Here is a 14,223-nt window from a genome sequence, read left to right as displayed (position 1 = left end):
GGTGAGATATGAAACAAAGAATAATGATAATAATAATGTCCAAATTCAAAAAGAATATTTAAACATAATTAAAAAATTCATAGAAGAATACTTGGTGGTGAATAATTAAAAAAACAAAAATAAAAAAAAAAATAATAAAAAAATAAAAATTATATGCATTAATATAGCATAATTAATATTAATATAATGAAATAAAAGGCTATCGTGGCACTATTATATCATAATAATTTTTTTTTTTATAATAATAATTATTCATCTTTTTATTTAACTGGTATAAATAATAATGAAGAATGGATATATTTTATTACTTGTTTGAAACAAGATTATATATAAGATTTACGTACTTAAAGTTTTTAACAATGATTAATAAGTACATTGAGTTCAAAATAAAATCAGGTTTTTAAAAGTGTTAATCACACTTTACGGCTTTCTTTTTCCACAGGTTAATTATGAAAAATTTGCGAATATAATATTTTTTTTATTACTAAATTAATAAATTATGCAATTAGGAGATACACATTAGGAGAAAAAAGGCAAGTGTGATCAAATTTTCTCAATTTTTTAAACTGCACCTTGAAACAAAGGAAAATAATTTAATTTACGTTTTGAGCATTGTAATTCACTATATTATTAAATCATTTATACACTATGTATGCTTATCATTAAAAGAACTAGTTTGAAAAACATATTCGAAATTTAATATTTGCACATAATGACATGTTATATAACTTTAGTACCAATTGTTTGGAAGAAATTTTGTGAATATGATTCATGATTAATATTTAATATGCTGACTGTCAGTTAAGGACTTTATTTATACAACATTAAAAAATTTCATAGTTTTATAATGGCAAAGAATACTTAAGAATACATTAATTTAATAATTCATTTGAAAATTTTATGTTTGCATTTAACTTTCTGTAAAATCTAATTTACAACTATAAAAAGACAGCATCCAAAGAGTTAAAATATATGGCTGTGCTTGTTTTCAAACAAGCTTAAAAATAATAATGTTTTTTTCCAAGAAAATAGCAGCCTTTCGGAACTACTTTTTTTACGAACTTTCACTTCTATGAAATCTCCCTTTGACTTTAAAATATCAAATATAATCTTATTCAAGCATGTTAAGCACGACTTTAGAAATAAATAAGATATCCATAGAGCTATTGTGATGTTTAGCAAGAAATACTGGGATTCTAAAGATTTATTTTACGGAACATGAAAGTTTCTACCCTATTAAGAAATATAAGAATATAGCTTTGACAAAATTTTATCACTACATTATATTATTAACACAAGAAACAATTTTTAAAAAATCCAAAACTTAAATGCATTAAATGACGGTTATTCTATACCTCGGGGGATGCCATTTAATTCCATAGCGTGGGTCAGTACTCTTTAAAAAAAAAAAAAAAAAAAAAAAACGTTAATTTACATAATTTCTGACATATACCGTATTATTCATATTCGATTCGAAATAATTTTTAGAAAATTTTCCTCTTAATGATAAAAACCATCGCTAAAATTTGTTTAAGCTCCATTATTTACACGATGAATTCCAATAACTACGTATAATAATATTTCGAGTATTGGTAATTAATTTAATGATTATATCTGTCGAGGAGTGTACTTGCATAAATTTCATCTATAAATGCATTAGTATAAATTAACTAATATAAATTACTGATACGTGGGTGAGATATTTAATTTTTTTCTTTCAACCTTTAACAGTTTAATTACATATTATTCTTTTTATTGTTCAAAGTAATAAATCTCACTTCGGCTTTCTGTATATTTATTTAATTAATAAGAAAAAAAATAATTAGTCTCTTTACTACACAATCATACTCATTAAGAGCGGTATAATTCAAAGAGTTTAGCATAAGATTTGCAGTGACTGCAACTACTCAATAAAACTTTTAAAAATTTTAAATTAATACTTTTAATTTCTATGATAAATTTCACGTAAACGGATTTCATATAAAATTTATGGGATATACTTTTTCAATTCAATAGCTGCCGTTTATAACGCATAATGGATATTCACTCGTAGACTACGAACAAAATTTGTCAAAAATAGCAAAAAACAAAAAAAAAAAAAAAAAAAAAAATTTTAACTCTGCTAACAGTGTTAAGTTTAAAAAAAAAACTTAATATTTATTTGCCAATAAATATTGGGAAATATAAAGAGATTATTTATCATTTCTCTCATAATATTCATTCAAGTGTCGAAAAAAAGGTTTTTCTTTTTTTTTTTTTTTTTTTTTTTTTTTTGTTGCAATTATATCAATTCTCTCTCTAAAATTGTATGCTTCTGTTCTGGATAAATTCCTTAAGTTTATTAAACATTTTGATTTTTCTTAATTTTCTTACCGAAAATCTTGACATAATAAAACTTCCCCTTTTATAATGTTTTACAATAATAATTACTATGAATACGATATAATATAGGTAATACACAAAATTTTAAAAATACTGTGCTTTCATATCATGTTATGGTAATGAGGAAAATCATATTGTTCGTCACTTTAAAAATACTAAATTTAGATGAAAAACAAAATATGCAAATTAAAGCTATTGCCATACGGTCCACCCATTATTTCCTTCATTTTCCAAGCATACGCAATCGCATTACCGTTTCATGACAGTAATTTTTAATGCAATTTTCTCTTGCTATATAGAACACGTTTTTTTATTTCCCTTTTCCCTCACAGCTTCTGCACAGATAAAAGTCGTCAAGGCGTTATGCACTTATATGCGCTCGCGCTTTAACCTTTAATACGTCGCTTTTAAGGGCTCTTTGCTTGTAAAACGAGACTTGCATGTACTTTAGTACATTTTTTTTTTTTTTTTTTTTAAGGCCATACAAATCGAGGATTGTTGATTTTAAATTAGAAAAAGAGGAGGGAAAAATGATAATGCTTATGTTACCTGAACTTAATAACATGCAAAAGTAGGTGTTGCTTGAATTTAATGCTTAGAATGGCTCGAATGTTGTGAGAAAAAAATTTGTTGAATTTTATTCAATTCTTTATTATTCAACCTAAAATAGTTGTTAAAACATTGATAATAAAGCTTTTTTTTTTTTTTTTTTTTTTATTTATTTACATGCATTATTTATTTCCTTATTGTTGTAAAAATTTACAAGATAAGACGTAATATTTCATAGCTCTCTCGTTTGGTCGTATTTTATATCGTAATTTGAATTAAAATGAATCCTTACTATTTGGGTTTATTGAATTTTGTAAAGTACATTTTATTAATATTATAATATTTTCCTTCGTATATAATAATTTATTTTTTCTTTTCACGAATTAAAAGATTCAAATGAAAATTTCATCAGCTCATTAGAGATTATAAAAAAACATTACACTCCTGATGCTTAATGCTCAATACAAATACGTTAATTAGTGTATTTGTAATTTGTTTCAAAAAGTGCACATACTACTTTATACAGTTAAGCGACTATTATATTAAAAAATAAAATATTAATGAATGTACTAATGGTAAAATTAATTAATTTTCACCCTTTAAGCCGTAACTTTTGAAGTCTACAATTCCTCTATTATAAAAATAATTATCTTAATAAGATAACCAAAAATAAATCGACAAATCGATGGCTCATAAATGACTCTTTAATATCTATAAAATTGTTTTATTATTTGCAAAAGTTCAATTGTAAATATTACTTAAGTATGGAATAAATGTCGATATTATGTAGAAAATGCTTTTATTTTAAAATGCGAAAATTAAAAATTACATCAAATTAAAATCCTGTAATTTAAAAAAAAAAAAAAAAAAAAAAATTTACAAAATCTTCTATTTATTACATTTTATTTAGTTTCTTCTAAAAGGTAATGACGTTTCAACATTATTCGGAAACGACACAATTTGCTTGGAAAGGAATTAAAATATGCATCAATAATATTTCAAATTAAGGCTACGCGAGACTAATAATTCCTTTTCCAATAGCTTATTAATTCCGTATGTTACTTTTATGTTTAATCATTTACGATTGTTTAAATTTGGAATTTGGATTGATGTAACAAATTTTGATGAAGCATTATTAAATTCGATGACAAGATTTGCATTACCATCAATTTTATATTAAATCAATCTCAAAGATAATTCAAAATTGAATAAATGACTAGAGAGAGGAGGTTTCAATTTAACTTCTCGCTCCCTACGAAATATATAATTGCCATGAAAAAATTCATACAGATTGTAATCGATATTGTAGATTTGAATTGCAACTTGTGTCTCGCATATCCGTCTCCATTTAATTATTTTATTTATTTTTTGTAAAGTAAAGGGCTTAAGTCTAAACATTTATTCGCGACTATGAGTATGAAAAGATAGTTTGCCAGAACACAGGATGAAAGTTCAATATCGTAATTAAAATACGTAGACATAAATGTATAAACATTATAAAAATACACATCTACTGTGATAGTAAAATAAAGATAATTTTTTATGTGCCAGTAGATGATGAGTAAACAATGACGTGAGACAGAGAATGATGCTTTAGTGTCGAAGTTAAAAGATCATATTACGGATTTTTATGATGCTAAATTTATAACTATTAGATTATAAGATATAGATTTTGGTTATAATACATCGTTGAGGTAATATTACAATCGATACATTATACAGATGCTTCCGTTTATAGATAACAGGCAGCTGTAAGCCGATAAGAATTCCTATGAGCTTATCAATTTTCCGTTGTCGCTTACGAATGGCATTGCTTAATGCTTACGTGCATTAAGCAAATATCCGAATGGAAAAACAAGCGAGGCAGTGAATTCAAGCGCCGACGTGATTTATCAGTCGACAAATGCACGCACGCGCATACGCACACGCCAACGCATACATCCTGAATCCGTGGTGGAAAGGAAAGGCGTAGTTTCTAATAAAATCCAAAAGAAATCCTTAGGCTGAAGAGTAGAGAGTCGTCGAGTACATAGAACACAACAAAGGCATTTCCTCTCTGGCGGTCCTCAATGCAGCGCAAACTTTATATTCCTCGGGTAATGCGCTAACCCATTTTAAACTAGCGCGCGCAATAACCAGGCGAAGATATACGTGGCGGTATAAAGCTCTCACTCCCCATCCCGAGGCGGACGCGGGCGCGATATATCAAGCGAGGGATCCTCCTTTACCTCGTTCTCGAGGAGGCCGAGAGTAAATGAAAAATAAAGGCTCCCGGGGCGCGTGTCCCGCGAGTCCCGAGGCCCGCGTCCATGATTATTTCAGCTCGCCTCTGCTGCCTTAATTAGGGCCATTCGCGCCCCTACTCCCCGACGTCCCCCGACCGCAACATCGGCGATCATCGCTCTATCCCAGACGCTTCTTCACGAGCGACTCTTAAATCGTGCCCAACAACGAGAGTCAACGACCCCTTGAAATACTTCGGGCTTCTGGGAACTCCAGCCCCGTATATATAGCTTTTGTGTACGAAAAGAAAATGTACGGGACACCCCGAGCGATATTAAAAGCCTCGGTACCTGCGTCGGTCCGCGACGACATCTTCGGCCCTTCTAGTCGATACTAGCGAGCGGAAACTTCGGTTGCGCTCCATTCAGCGAATTTCCTTTTTAGTGGCGGCCTGTAAGTTTTACTGGCCGTTATATTGCGGACTAGTATGTTGGAGGAATGCGAATATGTTGAAAATTATGAGTCCGGGTATCCGGCAGCTGCTGGGCTGTTAAAAGAGGCTCTTTCATTTTTTTTTTCTTTTTTTTTTTTTTTTTTCTTTTTCTTTTCTTTTTTTAATCCGGCTATGATTTTTGCTGTAAGCGCGAGCGAGAGGGCAATTTAGCGGGGCATAAAAGGAAAATGAAAGATGCCGTTGAATTTTTGGGATGGATATGATTAATCGCGGCATGAAATAGCTTTTACATGTACGGTGAAGCTCACAAGTGGTCGACTCTGCACAATATGGATTGTTATTGCGGAGAAAATTTGATTTTTGGTTAAGAAATTCTTATAACTTTTCCAACCTTACCCTAGAAGCAATTCCGATATTATCAAATACATTGTGACGTGTCTATTACTTTTTAATACAGCATTTGTGCTTTACTCATTCCCCTACTTTACTTACTCACCTACTGCAAACATGTGCAAATATTCTTATAATAACGAGGACATTTAAATCAAATTAAAATTTTAATTCAAACACACTCCAACTGTCCTGCAATCAACTGCAATAAGTTTTCAATTTATGCTTTAAAGGGTTTAAAAAAGTTATACCACGAAAACACTTATTTATACGGAATTTCAGCGTCCCTTTAAAATCCCTCTACACGCTTATTTCGCAAACAATTAAAATTTATAATAAAATACATTTACATAACAAGACTTATATTAATGCACTTGGGTAATAATTTATATAAAAATAAAATTTAATTAAACGACATAGGAGATAGGGCGCCGGTAGATTCTGGAAGTTATAAATGATAATAACTTGACATCTCGAAAGGAAAAATTATATTAATCGACATACTGTGAGAATTGTAGAAGCACTAATCATATTTGTGAGAATGATAATTGCAAGTGATCATCTGCGTATTATAGTTTACACAATTATAATTGCAATGAATTTTATTGGCCTCAGCATTGTTTTTTTTTTTTTTTTTTTTTTTTGCTTTTACAATATATAGTAGAATATACATGAAATATACGACGCAATCTCATGTTTTATATGCATACATAATTACTTATTTATGAAAATATTACTTTATCACTAGATTAAATACACAAAATTTAAACAATTAATCTCCTTTCAATTTATAATTATCTGCTTAATACATGTAAATTCTGTAATTATTTGACTCTTGTGAAAATGAAGATGGAACAATTTTTTAATATTCAGCTTAGTTTTAAATTTACTTTAAAAAACAAAAATTATTCTTTATACTTCTATAATTTTACATTTTTTTAAATAATAATAACAACATTTTCAATAATCGACCATTTGTTTTCATTTTTTATCACAGGGCAACTTTAAAATCAAATAAAATAACATAAAATGTAAATAGTTAGTCTCGGCGAGTGTCAACGAGATAAGAATACACGTGGCACTAAATAAATTAATCCTCTATAAAAGATAAAAAGGATGATGGGACGGGCGAGTTTATTTTGGAGAATTTCCCTTAGGATTTTATCGGCAGAGGAACGATAATGCTCGCGAAGACGTCGCCTCATTCCAAGCAAAACCTCAATTGGCAATTCGTCAAAGACCTTCTTCACGGCAAGAAGACAACAAAGAGATGATGAAAGTCAAGCAATCGAGTCAACGGTGACATCGGCAAGAGGAAGCGATCGGCAGATCCTCTAAGTAAACCTCCTAATCGAGACAGTTATATAGCGGTGGTCGACGTCGGGCTCTCCCCCGTCCTCATTGAAATTTAACGGCCCGATAAAAGGACAGAGAACGAGAGCGACTCGAGGAGAAAATCCGACGCCGAGTAATTAGCTCCCATCCCTCCCTTTCCGCTTCCCTCCGGACGATCGAGCGTCCGATAAAAGTTCGTATCCTGCCACATCGACGCCCGCTTGGCTGTTTGATCCTAAACCATTGCGATTACCTCGATTGATCCATCCGTGAGCTGCTTCAAGGAACAATAAAAATTACACATACTTCGCGATCGTTCCTCCCGTCGACTATTTACTTTAATCCCGTGGCGTATAGGTGAGAAGCTTGCGCTAGTGTGATTAAGGAAGGAGGCCGGGGTGGAGGGGCGGAGGGGGCGGAGGGGTTTATCGAGCAAGCTTTTTCGAGTTGGCAGCTCTTGGACTTCATCGCCCGCTCGTTAAATTATGACATGACAGCTTTCGTGCATTTCCGTCCTATTGTGGGCCGCCCTCGCGTAACAACAAAAATGACCAAATATTTACATATTAAGCACTTTTGGTATAATTGCGCGAGCTTGGAACTTTGTAGTTAGTTACTAGGGAACTGTTAACTGGGATCCTTCAGCCATCGTGATCTGCATATATCTCGGCCTTGACAACTTCAAACTCGCCAACTTCTCGTTAGCAAATTAATAGCAAAAGATCCTCTTCGACCGATAGATCATTCCGATGGATTCAACAGTGTAATTTAATTACTACTTAATTGAATTAGGTGAAGTATTCGAGAGCGGAGGGAACTCGAGCGCGACCTGGCCGCCAGACCAGACGTTGCCCAATAGTCTGGCCAAGGCAGCGACAAATTAAAAGCTCGGGCGAACGAGCCGCGATTAATGATAATAATAATGAGAAGGAGAGCTTTGTGTAGGTGAGAATGGCATTCGGTGCTTAAGAAGCGAAAGAGACGGTCATACCGGTCATAAATTGTCAGATTTGCTCGTAAATGGGAGCCACCTTAATGTTCATGCTTTCGACGCGCTGTCGTCGAGTACTTGATTTGCCGATTAGAGTTCCGCGCTTGTAATTTCCCTTCCTCATCCTTTCCCTTTTCTTTTTCTTCTTCTGCTTCAAGGGGCGCAAAATCAGAGACGATTCTTGCCGCGTGGAAAATGAGTGCGGGACGCAAAACTGGCTGACCACCAAGCGCCGATGAATGGGAATCCCTCCCATCGTCGCTCTCACGCTTACACAAACACACACAAACACAAACACAAACACGCACACAAACACACGCACACACACAAACACACGCACACAATCACACGCACACAAACACACGCACAAAAACACGCACGCACACACCCTCTCTCTCTCTCTCTCTCCATCTCTCCTCTTCGCCCCTTCGCACTTTTGCACCATTCGAAATCTAACGTGCGAGCCTCTCTCTCTCTCTCTCTCTCTCTCTCTCTCCCTCTTCCTCTTTCATTCTTTCTCGCTCGTTTGCTCGCTCAGTCGCGCTTGCTTTCACCTCGCGTGTATGCACACAGCTTGTTTACAAGCACGCGGGGGTACAAAATCATGGGCACCGAGAGCGTGGGACGGCGTCGCCGGCGACCTTAAAAATGCATTAAAAATCCCACGAAAGTGAATTAAAATTTAGAAGCTCTTTATGCTTACTTATGCTTGCGTGTGCTTGTCCACGCGAGCCAAAGGGTTAGAGATGATTAAGTGATGAGTTAGTACGGCGGGTATTATGAAATGGGTTTGTGTAGTTAGACAATGAGAGGCTAAACATTATGCATGCCAGTATATTTATACCTGAAATACTTCGTGTTCGTTATAAATTTTATTAGTTTGCAGTTTATACTACGATATCTGGTGCCCAAGCGGACTTGAAAATATTCATAAATTAAGCTATTTATAAATCTTTGGAATAGAATAAACTACATGATGTGATTTTTAGTTTATCGATGCTAATGGAAGATTAATAGTTGACATTAATTTTACTATCTTGCAGCAATTAGGGAATGCTAAGTGATGAATTTGAAAAATCTTCAAACCATTATATATAGATACGCGTGCGTGTGCCTCGGTTTGGGCGTGTATGTACTCTTTTTGTAACACTTCATAATGCTTGCCTGGAAACTGTGACATGCTTCGTCATATATTTGGTCAACCTGCCTTCTTTAATCTTCCGAATGGCTATTGATTAATTTTTATATTACGGTGCTTAGAGCTCGATCGTCAGTTGGTTAAAAAATATGATACATATTATCTATTAGCTATTTATTCTCCCTTGTCGAATCTCCCATCGAATCTTATATATCATTAGTATTGACGCATTTTTAAAAATAAATATGATTTTTGTTTGGTATTTAGTCAATTATGCTTAGCACTCAAATTTACATTGCTAATAGAGTAGAAAAAGTAAATACCGGTAATAATAAATTATGAAAATTATAAAATAAACATGCCTTACTTTTTAATCTTTTCAACAACGTAAGTATGCTGTAATAGACATTTTTCTTCATTAGTAAAAGAAATCTTTTATTAAGAAAAATTGTAAGTAAAGTAGAAAATAATTTTCATAAGCAACAAAATGTATTATTATAAATAATGCTTTTAATGTTAATAAATATTCATTACGAATATTACTACAGCTCAATATTTTTAATAAAAGTAATTACTTATGCATTTCTATATACGCGCGCGCGCGTGTGTGGATGTGTTGGTATGTGTTGGTATGTATGCGTGCGTGCGTGTGTGTGTGTGTGTGTGTGTGTGCGCGCGCGCGCGCTTGATTACGTACACGAACACATATGTACATATCGTTATTTGTTTCTTCTTTACTTCATGAGTTCATTAGATATATTAAGTATACGCTACATGAAATGAACTTTAATGAATATGCACGAGCGTAATTTTGTCAACTATGAAACTATAAGATTTTATCCATTGTATTAAAAAAAAAAAAAAAAAAAAAAAAAAAAAAAAAAAAAAAAAAAAAAACAAACATATGGTAATGGAAAAACTTAATTAGCGAAATAGCTGAATTATAAAACTTTGTACGTGTTTATTTGCTAAAATATATTGGTTTTCAATCAGAAAAATACAAATATTATTTTATATCTAAATATTAAGTATTATGCGCGTATGAGTTTTTAATGAAATTAATTGAAGTAAATAATTTTTTTTTTTTCAACGAAAGCAACAAATATATTTACGAATTTTATAAATATTTCTTTTATTTATAAACGTTATGCAATACGTTGTAGCATTTACAAAATTTATATTTAATTGCATGATAAGCAATTTATTGTATATTTTTCAAATAAACAATTAATTAATTTTGCGATCGATAAATATGAAGGAAATAATAAAATTATTCACAAATAATCTGCACACAACAGTATAATTAATTGTTCGATTAAATGTCGAGACTATTTACAAAAAGCAATATTTTTAATTATTACATTTAGACATATTTTATTCCAACTGCATCATTACAAAAGTTCCTATAACGTATAATTTTGTTCATATAAATTAACGATAATACTTTTCCGCATTAAAAAAAAAATATATATATATATAGTGAAAAAATGTATTCTACGTTGATGCACTGATGAAAATATTAAAAATATATGTATCCAGAACTTTATGTATTATTCAATGAAGACTGAAACGAGCTTAATTATGAAAGTCCGTGAAGATCTTAAAGTATAAAAATGTATTATAAGAGGTACATTATAATTAATTCGTCTGACTAACGGATAATGATATTTATTTAATTCAATACTTTGGCCACTCTATCCCTATATACAGCAATATCACTGACATTCCAAATACTTTGCATTAAATAATATTTGTTCCCTAGAATACTCTAGTCTATTTTATGAGACGATCTAAGAATTAGAGCAATTGTACGATTACGTAATAATCTCTTTATATTTTCCGCTTTCAAAAATAAATAAAAAATGTCTCGTAAACTCGATCACGAGCAGAAAAAAAGTGGATCCGACAAAGACGATCGGAGCTTATAAACTCATAAACATCTGAGGCGAGCGAATGCAAAGTAACTCGAGCTAAATCTCGGAATTGTCGGCGTTTTACAGGGGAAATATTAAGCGCGCGTTTTATTTTCCCTACGAGGTCCACCCGATTTCCAATGCATGACGTCTCATCCATGCATGCATCATGCATACGTGTATATCGTATTCGCGACAATATATCCAATTGCATGCGAATCACGAATTCCCTCTGTCCTCCGTTTTCCCCTCTAAAACATGCTTTACACCTGCCGTGACTTTTTAAGCGAATGCTTCTTATTATTATAATACCTTATTCTACGATCCGAGGATCCATGTATATTTCCCAATGAAAATCCTACATCCCCGGCGAACAATGTACGAATTGTTTGATAAAATCATACCAATGCAATTTGTATGTATGCGTTGCGCTGCAAGAATTGACATTTTTTTAATGGGAAGGATTTATAGTGGCGCTATAATAAATAAATGGGGAATCCCGTGCACGCGATCCAGTAATGCAGTACTTCATATCGTAAAACATGAATAGACTAAAGCAATTCAAAGCCTCCCGATGATTTCAAATGAAGAATATCGAGCAATTGTTACAGGCTCGAGCGAGAAGCCGTTGTTTTTCATCATTTTCATCCAACTTAACGCACCCTTAAAACCAACATTATTTACTTGCTTTCATAATCTATTATAATAGAAGCTAAGAGACTTTTCAATGAAAATCAATTTTAAAATATCCCAGTAGCAGTGCAAGCAATAAAAATAACTTGAAATAATATATCCTCATACTTTACAATTATTTCTTTTCTTTACCACAAGCACAGGTGGTAATGTTTTATGAAACCGTAATTCTTATTATTAGCCGTGATCTACAGCCTTGGAAGCACATATTACTTATCCGTTATAATGCAAATAGTACATAAAGTGTTTTACTACAAAATGCTGATATATATTTTTTAAACTTTTTATCTTTTGTATAAATCTATAATGTATTTCGTTTTTACAATTTGTTCTGGCATCGAGAAAAATATATTACTTATATGCTCTATATCAAGAAATTCGTTAGATTGGCAAAAAATTCAACGAAAAATACAGCAATAGCTTAGCAATACTTCTTTTTCTATTTGCACGAGAAGTAATGTTTCTATTTATCGCAATTTCTCTATTCGCTGCGCATAGTAAACATTAAAAATCGGTTTCATAAAACACATTAGACTGCATACATTGCAGTAGAAAATATCCTGATCTAGTCAGACTCGATTTTTTTCAAATCGTCGTCCCATCTACTATTCGTATAAATATACAATGTCTGCATGTCTGAATGCACATTCCCATTATGATAACCATTAACTACACGACTTGATTTTATCATTAATTTTTATAAATTTTCCGACGTGAATGGAAATGGTACTGTAGTACGGATTGTCCTATGAAAGAAAGCTACATGTGTTCTTACCCTATCATCGCATACTTCTAACAAGCGCAAACAGAAATTACATAAATATTGATTTATGCATGTTAAAGAATTGAACTGAATTCTACGGAATGGATCAGAGCAGCCACTTTAATGACAAATACCTCGTGTATGTTCGATATAACATCACTGTAAACAGCGGCTGCGTACCGCGTGCAGTACCATCAAGTAGAATAGAAAAGCGCGGCAGCAATGAAAGAAAATGCGAAAGCTCTTGAGCGGTTACTGCATCGCACAATCCACTGCGAGAGAGGGAGAGAGAAAGAGAGAGAGAGAGAGAGAGAGAGAGAGAGATGAAAGCGCGAGTCTGAGAGGGGTGGGGAGAGAGGGCGCTGACGTCGTCGCTGCTCTTGTAAGCATTGATCGTGGGGGGTGTGCAACCTCTATCTGTTTCTCTCTCTCTCTCTCTCTCTCTCTCTCTCTCTCTCTCTCCCTCACTCACTTTTCTGGTTTCTGGCATGCGCACGTTTTGCTATACTGGGGCACATGCCTTAGGAAATGAGAGAGTGAGAGAGAGAGAGAGAGAGAGAGAGAGAGAGAACGTAAAAGAGGGAGCACTAGTAGCCCAAAAACTCGAGGAAGACGCCAAAAGGCTATGAAAAGTATTTCATGAGTATTCTTTTCTTTCTTTCTCTTTCGCTTTTTCCGCCTTTCTTTTCTCGTTCTTCGATTCCATTTTATTTTTCATATTATATAATCTTATTCTTTTTTATTTTAGCGACCTATATAATGGTTGATTTATTTTGAATTGAACAAAACATCCGGAAATTTTTATTGTATATTTCATTCTATACATTATCTTATGTTCTTCATACATTATATTATTATCGATATCTTATAATGTAATATTTAACATTATGTTTACCTCTTATTTACTTATATGCTCTTATTTCCATACATTTACAACATTCTTTGAATTATATTCTTTTACGTTTGCACAATTAATATATAACGTTATACATATACTAAAAATAAAAAGTTATATACAGTAAATCATATCATTATACAATTAAAAATGCTATTTAAATTATATATATATATATACTATTATAGAATTTCATTATTGATCAATTATTTAAAACAATTAAATGACAAACGGTCAACTAATACATCATTTTTTTATTTCACTTTTCCACTCTTTTTTCTTGTTAACTTTTTCTAAATTTTATCGGTTTTCTTTATTAACCACACATTTAAACAGACATTAGCTTTATTTAAAGCACATTATTAGAAAGTATTTTCTCTTATTTGGACGCATATTGTTAAGATATTGTAATTGAAATTTTAAATTAATGGTTTTGATTAGGGGATATAGTTATTTAAACTAGTTACAGGCTATATATTTTTAAAAATTCATTAATT

General features: G+C 32.2%; 1 protein-coding gene across 1 annotated transcript in view; it reads left to right on the top strand.

Moving 5' to 3' along the window:
• LOC105367522 (diacylglycerol kinase theta) overlaps window positions 1-14,223 on the top strand; it is a 53,570-nt gene that overhangs the window by 713 nt on the left and 38,634 nt on the right. The gene's annotated exons all lie outside the window — the stretch shown is intronic.

The sequence above is a fragment of the Ceratosolen solmsi genome, unplaced genomic scaffold (genome assembly GCF_000503995.2).
Source record: "Ceratosolen solmsi marchali unplaced genomic scaffold, CerSol_1.0 scaffold7, whole genome shotgun sequence".
In the NCBI taxonomy this organism is placed as follows: domain Eukaryota; kingdom Metazoa; phylum Arthropoda; class Insecta; order Hymenoptera; family Agaonidae; genus Ceratosolen; species Ceratosolen solmsi.
The sequence above is the reverse complement of the archived record's forward strand: the minus strand, read 5'-3'. Positions and strand labels throughout refer to the sequence as shown.